Raw genomic sequence first — 12,808 nt, 5'->3', positions numbered from 1 at the left:
ATTTCACCCAGTTCGCACAGCGCAAGTTCCATTTTTTGGGGTAAGCTGGTCTTTCATGCCATTGTCTAGTTTCTAAAAGAGTAGGAAAATGGTCACTCCCATATGGGTTATTAATAACTTTCCATTCTAGGTAAGGTAAAAGTGACGGTGATCCAATAGCTAAATCTATGCATGAATATGTATTGTGAGTGGTGCTGTAGTACGTTGGTTCTGCCTTGTTGAATAGACAGGCTCCAGATAAAAGCAGAAACTTTTCTATTGCGCGACCTCTCGCATCGCATCTCGAATCACCCCATAACGTGATGATGATGATATGTGGAGTTTAATGGCGCAAGGGCCATGCTTGGCCAAAGAGCGCCATGAACAGTGATAAAAGATGTAACATTGATCCTTGAGTTCTGATATGTAAAGGATGTGAACAATGATTGTGTTGAATGGCTGTAAAGGGGCCTTAAAATTCCTCGCGCTAAATGCGGGTAAAACATAGAGGTATTAAAATCATGACAGTGACGTGAAATGTGTGCATTCAGGATCAATGTCAAGAGGTCGTGACAATAAAACTATGTACAGATGGCATCAGCACGAATACCTCGTCGACGGCCCTTGTGTCCAAGGGCCGCGAGGTAGGTGCTTTTCTAGTGTAGCTGCCGCATGCACTACCTCTATTCAGAGGTTGTGCTACGGGTGCCGGGATAGATGACGTGGAAACTATGTATATCTTTTAAAAACGCGAATAATGAGTCATGTTTGAAAAGTGCTTCCATACCGATGAACATTGATGGGTGTAATGGTATTTGTTGTCGGTAGGGGAGTGGGAAATGTTGTTTCCTAAGCGTGTCTAATTCCTTGCACTCGATTAAAATGTGAAGCACGGTGAGTGCTTCACCACATCTGTCACACAAAGGTGGATCGCCACCGGACAGAAGGTGTGAATGTGTACTGTGTGTATGTCCTGTTCTTAATCTGGTAAGTGTTACTTCTGTGTGGCGTGACTTCGATACTGGCGGCCAGTTCTCGATATGTGGCTTGATGACATGAAGTTTATTTCGTGTTTGCCTGTCCCACGACCGCTGCCAGTGATCTCGGAGCTTTCTTTTAATGAAGGGTTTTAGGTCGAGTGCAGGGACGGCTATGGATGTATTGGCGGTAGCATTTTCGTGGGCAGAAGCAGCTAGCTGGTCCGCCAACACGTTTCCTCTAATTTCGCGGTGCCCTGGCACCCAGCACACTACGACATGCTGTTTGAGTGCGTAGATCGTGCATAGAGTTGTGTAAACCGAGACTAGGACAGGGTTCTTGTGCTTTTTGAGAGTTTTCAGAGCTTTCACTACGCTTAGTGAATCAGTGTATATCACTGCACTTTGTAGCTTATTTTCTTTAATATGTTTGATGGCCGCAAATATCGCGTATGCTTCAGCTGTGAAAATGCTTGTATGGGGGTGCAGAACGCCTACATCTGAAAAGGATGGGCCAACCGCTGCGTATGACACAGAAGTGTTAGACTTTGAGGCATCTGTAAAGAATTCAGGGTGTGGGTACTTGTATTGTAATTCGAGGAAGTGTGTACGGATATGTGCAAGTGGCGTATGCTTGGTAACTTCGACGAAAGAAACATCGCAATCTATAAGCTGCCACTGCCACGGCGGGAGATAGGCAGCGGGAGCCATTAGACAGTGTTCGAGAAGTGGTACACCTATTTCTTCAGCTAGTCCCCTCACACGAAGTGAGTACGGCTGTCTCATCGAGGGACGGTTGTGAAAAAGTTCAGAAGCAGACAACTCATTGATTGTAGTGTGTGAGGGGTGTTCGTTGTTTGCGTTCACTTTGAGGAAATATACAAAAGATAGGTAAGATCTCTGAAGGTGTAGCGACCATTCGTCCGATTCGACGTAGAGGCTTTCCACGGGGCTGGTGCGAAAGGCGCCCGTAGAAAGACGAATGCCCAAATGGTGGACTGGGTCAAGCATCTTCAAGGCACTTGGTGTCGCAGAGTGATAGATTATCACCCCGTAATCTAGGCGCGTGCGTACAAGGCTTTTATAAAGGTTCATCAGGCACTTCCTGTCACTACCCCACGTGGTGCGTGACACCACTTTTAGAATATTCATTGTTTTAATGCACTTGTTTTTTATGTACTTAATGTGCGGTATGAACGTAAGTTTTGTGTCTAGAATTAGCCCTAGGAACTTGTGCTCTGTTTTTACCAACAGACGCTGTCCATGTAGGTCAATGTCTGGATCGGGATGAAAGCCTCTTTTTCTGGAGAAAAGGACGCAAGTGCTTTTTTGTGCATTCAGCGTAAACCCATTCTCGTCTGCCCATTTACAGACCTTGTTCAAGCCCAGCTGGACCTGCCGCTCACACATTGCAAGGTTGCACGACTTATAACCGATCTGCACGTCGTCCACATATGTGCAATAAAACATGTTCCGTGGGATGCACAGACGTAGCGAATTCATTTTTATAATAAAAAGTGTGCAACTCAGGACACCACCTTGCGGCACTCCAGTTTCCTGGACAAATATTCTGGACAAGACGTTACCCACTCGAACACGGAACGTGCGATTGGACAAATAGCTTTCGATTATGGTCAGCATCTTTCCTCGGACACCTAAGTGTGAGAGGTCTCGCAGTATGCCAAAGCGCCATGTGGTGTCGTAAGCCTTTTCCATATCGAGGAACACCGAAAGAAAGAATTGCTTGTGGACAAAAGCGTCGCGAATTTGTGCCTCGATACGGATAAGGTGGTCAGAGGTAGATCTACCCTCTCGAAAACCGCACTGGTATGGGTCGAGTGATTTGTTTGCTTAGAGGAAATGTATAAGTCGGCGGTTTATCATTTTTTCAAAAAGTTTACACAGGCAGCTTGTTAGTGCAATGGGCCTGTACCTCGTAACGGAGGATGGGTCCTTGCCCTGTTTTAAAATCGGAATAATAATGGCTTCCTTCCAGGCCGAGGGGATCTCGCCGGAAGACCAGACAGCATTATACAGTGAGAGGAGGGCTTTTTGAGTTTCAGATGGCAGGTGTTTCAACATTTCATATACAACACGGTCGGAGCCTGGGGCGGAATTATTGCAGCAGTTAAGCGATGCTTGTAGCTCAGCAATGCAGAAAGGTTCATTGTATGCTTCGTGTTTTGTGGATTTGCGCTCTAATTTCTGTTTTTCGATTCTTGTTTTGTATCTTTGGAAAGCTTCACTATAGTGCGACGAGCTCGACACCTGTTCGAAGTGTGCACCTAGGAAGTTCGCCTGGTCTTCCAAGCTGTCGCCTTGTGTGTTTACTAGAGGAAGCGAATGTGCTTGTCGGCCTGCTACCCTGCTAACCATGTTCCAGACTTTGGCCTCCTGTGTATATGAATTAATGCCCGATAAAAACTTCTGCCAACTTTCCCTTCTTGCCTGTCGGCGCGTTCTCCTGCCTTGGGACTTTATGTTCTTGAAACTCTCTAGATTCTCGGCTGTGGGAGAGTCCCGAAGCAGCCTCCATGTTTTATTTTGTTTTTTGCGCGCATTTCTGCACTCAGTGTTCCACCACGGCACACGTCTTTTGCCGGGCAGTCCAGATGTTTGTGGGATACACTTAATTGCGGCATCAATCAAAAAAGCAGTAAAGTATTCTACGGCTTCATCCATACTTAAAGCACACATGTCGGTCCAGCTCAAGAGAGCCAATTTACAAAACTGTTCCCACTCGGCTTTGTCAAGGTTCCATTTGGGAACCTGTGGAAGACATTCATTAGTTATTGGTGCACTCAGAGCTATCGGGAAGTGGTCACTTCCGTAAGGATTAATAATAACTTTCCAATTGAGTAAGGGTAGAAGCGATGGGGATGTAATGCTGAGATCTATGGACGAATAGGTATTGTTGGCGAGGCTATAATATGTTGGTTCTTTTTGATTGAAGAGACACGCTCCGGAAGAGAAAAGGAACTGTTCAATGAGACGACCTCGCGCGTCGCAGCGAGAGTCACCCCAAAGGCCACTATGTGCATTAAAGTCGCCAAGTACCAGATAAGGTTCCGGAAGTTCATCTATCAAGGACTGAAATTCATGTTTTTGAAGGTGGTAGTATGGAGGAATGTAGAGAGAGCAAATGGTGACGAGTTTGTTCAACAGAACCGCTCGAACAGCCACTGCCTCCAGGGATGTTTGGAGTGGTAAATGTGTACACGCTACTCCCTGATTAACTATAACAGCTACACCACCGGATGATGCCACGGCGTCATCCCGGTCCTTTCTGAAAATAATGTGACTGCGTAGAAAGTTGGTGTGTTTTGATTTTAAGTGTGTTTCTTGTACACACAGCACTTTTGGTGTATGTTTGTGTAATAGTTCTTGGATATCGTCGAGATTTCTAAGGAGTCCTCTGACGTTCCATTGTATGATTTGTGTTTCCATTATGGAGGTAGTGTAGTGCTGTGTGTACGAAAAGGAAGTGGCTGTTGTTTAATCGGAAAGTTAGAGCTCAAGTAGTAGGGCCGTCGTTGGGCCCTGTTATCGGCTTTTTAGTTTTCTTGGCCGCGCTCCAGGGAGCTACGCCTCTCTTTCGGTACCAGGGGTACCGGAGTTGTGTCCATTGCCTCGTGTGAGGCACTGGACGCCCGCGTACGCGAGCTGCTGGTTTGTTTTTCCGACCTCGCCTGGCGAGGCGTGGTCGTGAGACCCGACGTTCCTGGAGTAGCCGGGATCTCTGGCTTAGTTGGTGGAGCAGACTTAACTGCTGCCACCGTGGGGGCAGCCGCCACGGTCGCTGGCTCACTTTGCGTGAGCTGGGACAGTGGCGGTGGCCGACGCGACGCTGCCCCCTGACGCGTCGCATCAGCATAGCTTGGGCCGTGAAAGACCGAACACCTTCTGCGTGCTTCTTTGAAAGATATGTTCTCTCGGACCTTCAGTGCTATGATATCTTTTTCTTTTTTCCAATTTGGACAAGAGCGTGAGTACGCAGCGTGGCCGCCGTCGCAGTTCACGCAGTGTGGTGTGTCATTGCAGGTGTCCGAGGCATGGCCTTCAACACCACATTTTGCGCATGTAGGTCGACCACGGCAGCTCTGCGAGCCATGGCCAAATCTTTGACACTGAAAGCATCGGCGAGGGTTGGGGATGTAAGGTCTTACAGGTGTCTTTGTGTAGCCAGTTTCTATAGTCTGCGGTAGTTCGCTTGTGGAAAAGGTAAGGATCAGGTGTTTGGTGGGGATTTCCTGGTTATTTCGTCGGATGATGATTCGCTTTACATTTGTGACATTATGTTCCTTCCATCCTTCCAGTAGTTCAGCCTCGGTGAGGTCAAGCAGATCAGTGTCGGATACAACTCCACGTGCTGAATTCATGGATCTATGAGGTGTTACAGTGATTGGAATGTCGCCAAAGGTTACGAGGTTGTGTAATTTCTCAAATTGTGCCTTGTCACGGAGTTCTAGAAGGAGGTCTCCACTTGCCATTTTTGTAACTTTATAGCCAGCACCTAAGGTGGCTGTCAGTGATCTTGATACTGTGAAAGGGGACACGGTTCTTGCTGTTTTGTCGGTCTTCTCGCTGTGTACCACATGATAGTGTGGGAATACTTCTATGGGTCGGCTAAGGAAAGTCAGGTCTTCGGGGCGTACGCGCTTTGAAGCGGCACGATCACTAATGAGGGGAAATGCTCTATGCATACTAATGGAATTGGATTCGGCAGCGATGGCGGCCACCCACCACGGAGCCCAACATGGGGACGCTACAAGATTCATTGAATCGAAAACATGCAGACGCCAGCCGTACACCGCTACTATAACCAAATGCGCATAGACCGAGGTTGGCTATTTGCACAAGGTTAACCCAGGCCGCCTACGAAAACAGGGAAGTAACTGAAGGGAGTAGGAGACAGGACAGAGAGGAAAGAAACTAGGAAAGAAAAAGATCAGAGGGAGGGATAGGAAAAGGCGACCGCCGATTTCCCCTGGGTGGGTCAGCCCAGGGGTGCCGTCTACGTGAAGCAAGGGCCAAAGGGGTGTGTTGCCTCAGCCGGGGGGCCTTAAAGGTCCAAGCACCCGGCGTCGGCTCAACCCCCAGGATCCCCTTTTCCCCGGACACGGCACAGCCACGCACGGCTAGGCGTGGGAGGGGGTCGAAACCCCCCCGTTAGCTCGGGTCCGTGGTGTCGCTACACACCAAACGCCTGCTTCCACAGACGCCCCTGCGGGGGCACCCCATAACGTACTATGAGCATTAAAATCTCCCATTATCACATAAGGTTCCGGTAGCTGATCAACCATCTTTTCAAACTCTATTTTGTCGAACCTTTCGTCGGGGGATATATACATGGAGCAAACAGTTACCAGGTGATCGAATAAAATAGCCCGAACAGCCACAACCTCGAATGAGCTTTGTAGCGCAATGTGCTGGCATGCAACTGACTTTTGCACAATGATTGCCACGCCTCCTGATGAGGAATTGCCACTATTCCGATCTTTCCGAAAAACCACGTATTGATTTAGGAAGTTCTGGTGGCTCGACTTTAAGTGTGTTTCTTGAACACAGAACACTCTTGGCTGATATTCATTTAGTAAGTCTTTGATATGATCTAGGCTATGAAAAAGGCCTCTGGCATTCCATTGTATTATTTGTGTGGACATATTGAGGAAAATGTAGGTGTTCTGCGTTCAGCACTAGGGAAGTGTAGGGTGTTGATGTGAGAATTTGCTTCAAGAAGCAGGACCGTCGTCCGGCCCCGTTATTTGCTTTTTTGTTTTCTTGGCGCGGTCCAGAGACCTGCGCCGGTCTTTCGGTACCAGAGGTACCGATGTGGTGTCCATTGCCTCCTGGGAGGCACTGGATGCCCGCACTTGCGAGCTGTTGGTTCGAGTTTCTGACCTCGCCTGGTGTGGTGAGGCCCTGAGACCCGACGACCCTGGAGTCACGGGGCTCTCTACGCTAGTTGGCGGAGTAGGTTGAACTACTGCCGCCTTGGGGGCAGGCGCCACAGCCTGCGGCTCGCTCTGCGCGGGCCCGGCAAGTGGCGGAGGCCGGTGCGACGCTGCCCCCTGACGCGCCGCATCGGCATAGGTTGTACCATGAAATGGCGAACATCTCCTCCTGGCTTCCCTGAAGGAGATATTCTCTCTTACTTTCAATGAGATGATATCTTTTTCTTTTTTCCACGCGGCACAAGCTCGTGAGTACGCTGGGTGGTCACCACCGCAGTTGGCACAATGACATGGAGAGTTACAGTTATCGGAAGTGTGGTCTTTCGAGGCACATTTCGCACATGTGGATTGCCCTTTACACACAAGGGATCCATGGCCGTACTTTTGACATTTAAAGCACCTTCGCGGGTTCGGTACGTATGGCCGAACTCGTAGTTTAGTGTAGCCTGTTTCTATGTGCTCTGGCAGTTCGCTTGATCCGAATGTGAGTATAATGTGCTTTGTCGGTTTTTCTGTGTTGTCCCTTCTTATCTTTATTCGTTGCACGTTTACTACGTTTTGCTCTTTCCATCCGTCGAGAAGCTCAGCGTCACTTAGGCTCAGGAGGTCATCGTCAGAGACGACGCCGCGAGTGGTATTCATAGATCTATGTGGGGTGACTTTGACAGGGATGTTTCCAAAAGATGTCAGGTTTGGGAGCTTTTCATACTGCTTCTTGTCTCTCAGTTCTAGTAATAGGTCGCCACTAGCCATTTTCGAGGCCTTGTAGCCTGGTCCCAGTTGCTCTGTTAGGTTTCTTGCTACCAAGAATGGCGAGATTGTTCTGGCTTTTCCATCCGACTGTTCACTGTGTATTATGTGGTATTTGGGGAAATGTTCATTGGCATTTGGGAAAAAAATGGTGGTTGCTTCGGTGCGTAACCTTTTCAGGTTACGATCAGATTTGGAGGAGTGTGCATTTAACATAACAGTTATCTTATTTTCGGCAGCGGTGCGGGCCGCCCACCACCGAGCCCAACAAGGGGACGTGGCAGGAGATGCTGAGCAAATCCTGCCATCGCCAGCCGTACAACGCTGCTATAATCGAATATGGAGTAACCAAGACTGGATATCCACACAAGGTTAACCCTTGCCGCCTAGAAAATTGGAAGTAAATGGAAGGAAGGAGAGGACAGGAAAGATTTAAATTGAGAGAGAAAGACGAAGATGAGGGGAGAGAGAGACAGGAAAAGGCGACTGCCGATTTCCCCTGGGTGGGTCAGCCCAGGGGTGCCGTCTACGTGAAGCCGGGGCCAAAGGGGTGTGTTGCCTCTGCCGGGGGGCCTTAAAGGTCCGATCACCCGGCGTCGGCTCAACCCCCAGGATCCCCTTTTCCCCGGACACGGCAGAGCCACGCACGGCTAGGCGTGGGAGGGGGTCGAAACCCCCCCGTTAGCTCGGGTCCGTGGTGTCGCTACACACCAAACGCCTGCTTGCGCAGACGCCCCTGCGGGGGTTCTGGCATTTTTCCATATTGCCATATCATGTTGAAAAATGTCAGTAAAGCTTCTTTGGATATTTCGGAGAGATGTTCTAGCATGGAATAGTGTATGCGATCAGGTCCCACAGCCGTTTTTTTGCCATTTGAGAGTACGAGCTTTAGTTCCTGTAATGCTAGGGGTTTATTGTAAGCTTCATGTGAAGTACCAGTGAGAGGCAGTTTCTGCTTCTCTGCAGACTGTTTGTGTTTCAGGAATGTATCCGAGTAGTTGGCTGAGCTGGAGATGTTGTAAAAGTGTTGCCCTAAGATGTCTGCCTGCTCTTGTATTGTTGTTTGGGTGTCTGGACTTGTAAGAATGGGTATGGTATAGGATGAATAGTCGCCTCCGAACTTTCTCAGCTACTCCCATATTATTTTAGATGTGACTGTGCTATTGATAGAGGATATGTATTCCTGCCATGATGTTTTTTCGGCCTGCTTCCGGATATATCGGGCTTTGGCTTTAGCCTGCTTGAAATTCACGAGGTTGCTGTAAGTGGGGTACCTCCTCAGGATGCCCCAGGCTTTATTTTGTAGTTTCTTTGACTCGCTACATTCCCTTGTCCACCAGGCATTTCGCTTTTTTCGGACATGACTTGATGATCGCGGTACTGCTATTTCTGCGGCTGCTATTATGATTTCTGTGATTTTATCGTTTGTGTCATCAATGCTCATTTCTGGCGAAAATATATCTTCTAGTTTTGCAATCTCCTGAAATAGGGGCCAGTCTGCAAGATTGATCAGCCAACGGCGTGGTTTCGAGGTGAGGGTGGGGAGTGTCGATGGCAATTTTATGATTACCGGTAAATGATCGCTACCGTATGAAGATTCCAGGACTTCCCATTTAAAATCGTTAAAAATTGATGGCGAGCAAAATGCTAAATCGAGGCAACTAAACTTGCGAGTACTCGATGAAAAGTATGTTGGTGTACCAGAGTTTAGAAGACATATGCTGTTTGACAAAAAAAAAATCTTCAATGATTTGTCCTTTCTGGTCTGTTTTATCACTGCCCCATAGCGTACTGTGAGCGTTAAAATCCCCTGCTAAGACAAATGGTTCTGGTAGTTGCGCTGTTAAATCCTCGAGTTCTCGCACAGTTATATGCTCGTGCGGGGGAATATAAATAGAGCAGATGGACAAGGTTTTGTGTGCGATAATTCTAACTGCTACAGCCTCAAAAGAGGTGTTTAATGTGATGGCTCGGGTGGGAAAGCCGCTTTTTACTACGATGGCGACTCCTCCCGATAGTCGGTTGGCATTTTCGCGGTCTTTTCGAAATACACTAAAACCTTTCAGGAAATTAGTGTTTTTTGGACCCAGATTTGTTTCCTGGAGACAGAATGCTACAGGTGAGTATGTATTCATAATGTGCCTAATGTCACCTAGGTTGTGGATGAGGCCTCTACAATTCCATTGTGTGATAAAAGCCATAGTGATGAAAATAGGAAAAAAACTAATGCGATCAGGTTTAGATGAGCAGTTGGTGTCAATATATAAAGGTGACCTGTGTTGGTGACATATTTATTGCTAGCGAGATCAGTAACCATTCAGGTTACCGGTCCCTTTTTTTGTGTGTTCAGGGTGATTTTTTCTTTTTTAGTGCGCTCCGAAGAACGCTGGTCTTTCGGCGTTGATGACGCCATGGTTTTTCCATCGACCTCCATAGCCTTCTCAGAGGCACTGGAGGATCGAGGGCTTGGCCCGGAGACGTGCGTCTCGGGCCTTGGTGTCCGGTTAAGTAGCGGGCCCTGTGCAGACAGCGTCTGTAGGCTCGCCTTTGATGATGATGGAGCAGCACTGGCTGCTACCACCACAGGGGCAGGTGGAGCTGCTACGGGTCCACGGGTGGTGACCGCTGCATGCTCCTGAAGCTGTTGTGGTGCTGCCCGCTGCCGCACCACGCTGGCAAAACTTCTCTGAGGCAAGACTCCAAGCCTCCTCCTTGCATCAAAAAATGAAATTTTCTCTTTCACAGTCAGCGCAATTACCTCTTTTTCTCTCTTCCAAAAAGGGCATGATCTAGAATAGGCTGGATGGTCGCCTTTGCAGTTCACGCAGCAGGGGGATTCCTGACACTTATCAGCTGAGTGGCCATTGGCGCTGCACTTGGCGCATGCCTCCTTGCCTCTACATGATTGTGACGCATGGCCGAACCTTTGGCACTTGAAGCAGCGCCTCGGGTTCGGTATGTATATCCGCGTCCAGAGAGCTGGGGAGAGTGCTTGTCCCAAATGTTAGGATGATGTGTTTAGTTGGGAGTTGTTCATTGTTTCGTCTCATCGTTATTCTTTGAACCTTTATGACATTTTGGTTTTGGAAACCCTCAAGGAGTTCCTCGTCACTGAGGTTCAGGAAGTCTTCTTCGGAGATAACGCCCCTACAGGTGTTCAGCGAACGATGGGCGGTAATTGTGATATCAGTGTTGCCGATGCTGACCAGATCATATAGCTTTTGTATTTGTTCTTTCTTTTTCAGTTCAATTAGAAGATCTCCGCTGCTCATTTTGGATGCTTTGTATTCTTTACCAATAGCTTCTCCAAGAGATTTCGCCACCAGGAATGGGGACAGTTTACGCAAGCTTGATGTTCCTTCACTGTGCAAGACGTGGAAACGAGGAAAGTTGTCATAGTCGGTACGGAGTTCAAAGTGGAAATGTGCTTCGGTGCGACCTCTTTTTACAGGCCGATCTGGCGGTAGCCACCCACCACCGAGCCCAACATGGGGGCGCTACAGGTTTCGAGAGCCTGCAGACGCCAGCTATACACCGTCGCTATAACCAAATATTCATACCCAAGACTGGATATGATACACAAGGTTAACCCTCGCCGCCTGGAAAATTGGAAGTGAATAGAAGAGAGGAGAGGACAGGAAAGATTAAAAAGTAATAGAGAAAGACGAAGATGTGGGGGGAGAAAGAGATAGGAAAAGGCGACTGCCGATTTCCCCTGGGTGGGTCAGCCCAGGGGTGCCGTCTACGTGAAGCCGGGGCCAAAGGGGTGTGTTGCCTCTGCCGGGGGGCCTTAAAGGTCCAATCACCCGGCGTCGGCTCAACCCCCAGGATCCCCTTTTCCCCGGACACGGCAAAGCCACGCACGGCTAGGCGTGGGAGGGGGTCGAAACCCCCCCGTTAGCTCGGGTCCGTGGTGTCGCTACACACCAAACGCCTGCTTCCACAGACGCCCCTGCGGGGGATTCGAAGGTTAGTATGAGATGCTTCGTCGCTATTTCTTTGTTGTCGCGTCTGATTATGATTCGTTTCACATCGGTGACATTTTGGTCTTTCCACCCTTCTAGAAGTTCTTGTTCCGATAATTGAAGGAGATCTACTTCTGAGACGACTCCGCGTGTGGTATTCATTGATCGGTGAGGTGAAACAGATATTGGGATGTTGCCAAAGGTTGCTAGACCAGCAAGTTTGTCGTAGTGGTGCTTTTCAGGGAGCTCAAGCAGAAGGTCACCGCTAGCCATCTTAGTTACCTTGTAGCCTGGCCCAAAGACTTCGGTCAGAGACTTTGCCACAACAAATGGGGAGATCGATCTAGCTTGTTTGTCTGTAGCTTCACTATGGATTACGTGGAATTTCGGATAGGAGGTTCTCGGTCGGTTGAAACTTGTTAGTTCTTCGGTGCGTACCCTCTTCTGAGGGAGACGATCAAGTAGGCGGGGAAATGAAGGTGTTCCCATGATAGTTTTGTTTGTTTCGGCAGCAATGGCGGCCACCCACCATGGAGTCCAACTAGGGGACGCTGAAGCACTTAGATGTATAAGGCTACAGACGCCAGCCGTACAGTGCCGCTATAACCTAATATAGGTACTCAAGCGAGAGTAACTACACAAGGTTAACCCTTGCCGCCAGGAAAAATCGGAAGTAACGAGAAGGGAGGAGTAGACAGGAAAGATTTAAAGTGAGAGAGAAAGACGAAGATAGGGGAGAGAGAGACAGGAAAAGGCGACTGCCGATTTCCCCTGGGTGGGTCAGCCCAGGGGTGCCGTCTACGTGAAGCCGGGGCCAAAGGGGTGTGTTGCCTCTGCCGGGGGGCCTTAAAGGTCCAATCACCCGGCGTCGGCTCAACCCCCAGGATCCCCTTTTCCCCAGACACGGCAAAGCCACGCACGGCGAGGCGTGGGAGGGATCGAAACCCCCCGTTAGCTCGGGTCCGTGGTGTCGCTACACACCAAACGCCTGCTTGCGCAGACGCCCCTGCGGGGTACGGGACGGCTTAACATTCATGATACCCAAGGTGGATTGCTTGTCACTCAATAGGTTGCTTGTCTATAGGGACTCCACGCAGGCAGTTCGCGAGTTGCGAAAAGTGACCAGCTCCCTCGATATCGCTTCTGATGTGCACCGACTAATTCACTCGTGCGCCTGCCCTGT

The sequence above is a fragment of the Rhipicephalus sanguineus genome, chromosome 6 (genome assembly GCF_013339695.2).
Source record: "Rhipicephalus sanguineus isolate Rsan-2018 chromosome 6, BIME_Rsan_1.4, whole genome shotgun sequence".
In the NCBI taxonomy this organism is placed as follows: Eukaryota; Metazoa; Arthropoda; class Arachnida; order Ixodida; family Ixodidae; genus Rhipicephalus; species Rhipicephalus sanguineus.
Note: the sequence above shows the minus strand (reverse complement) of the source record.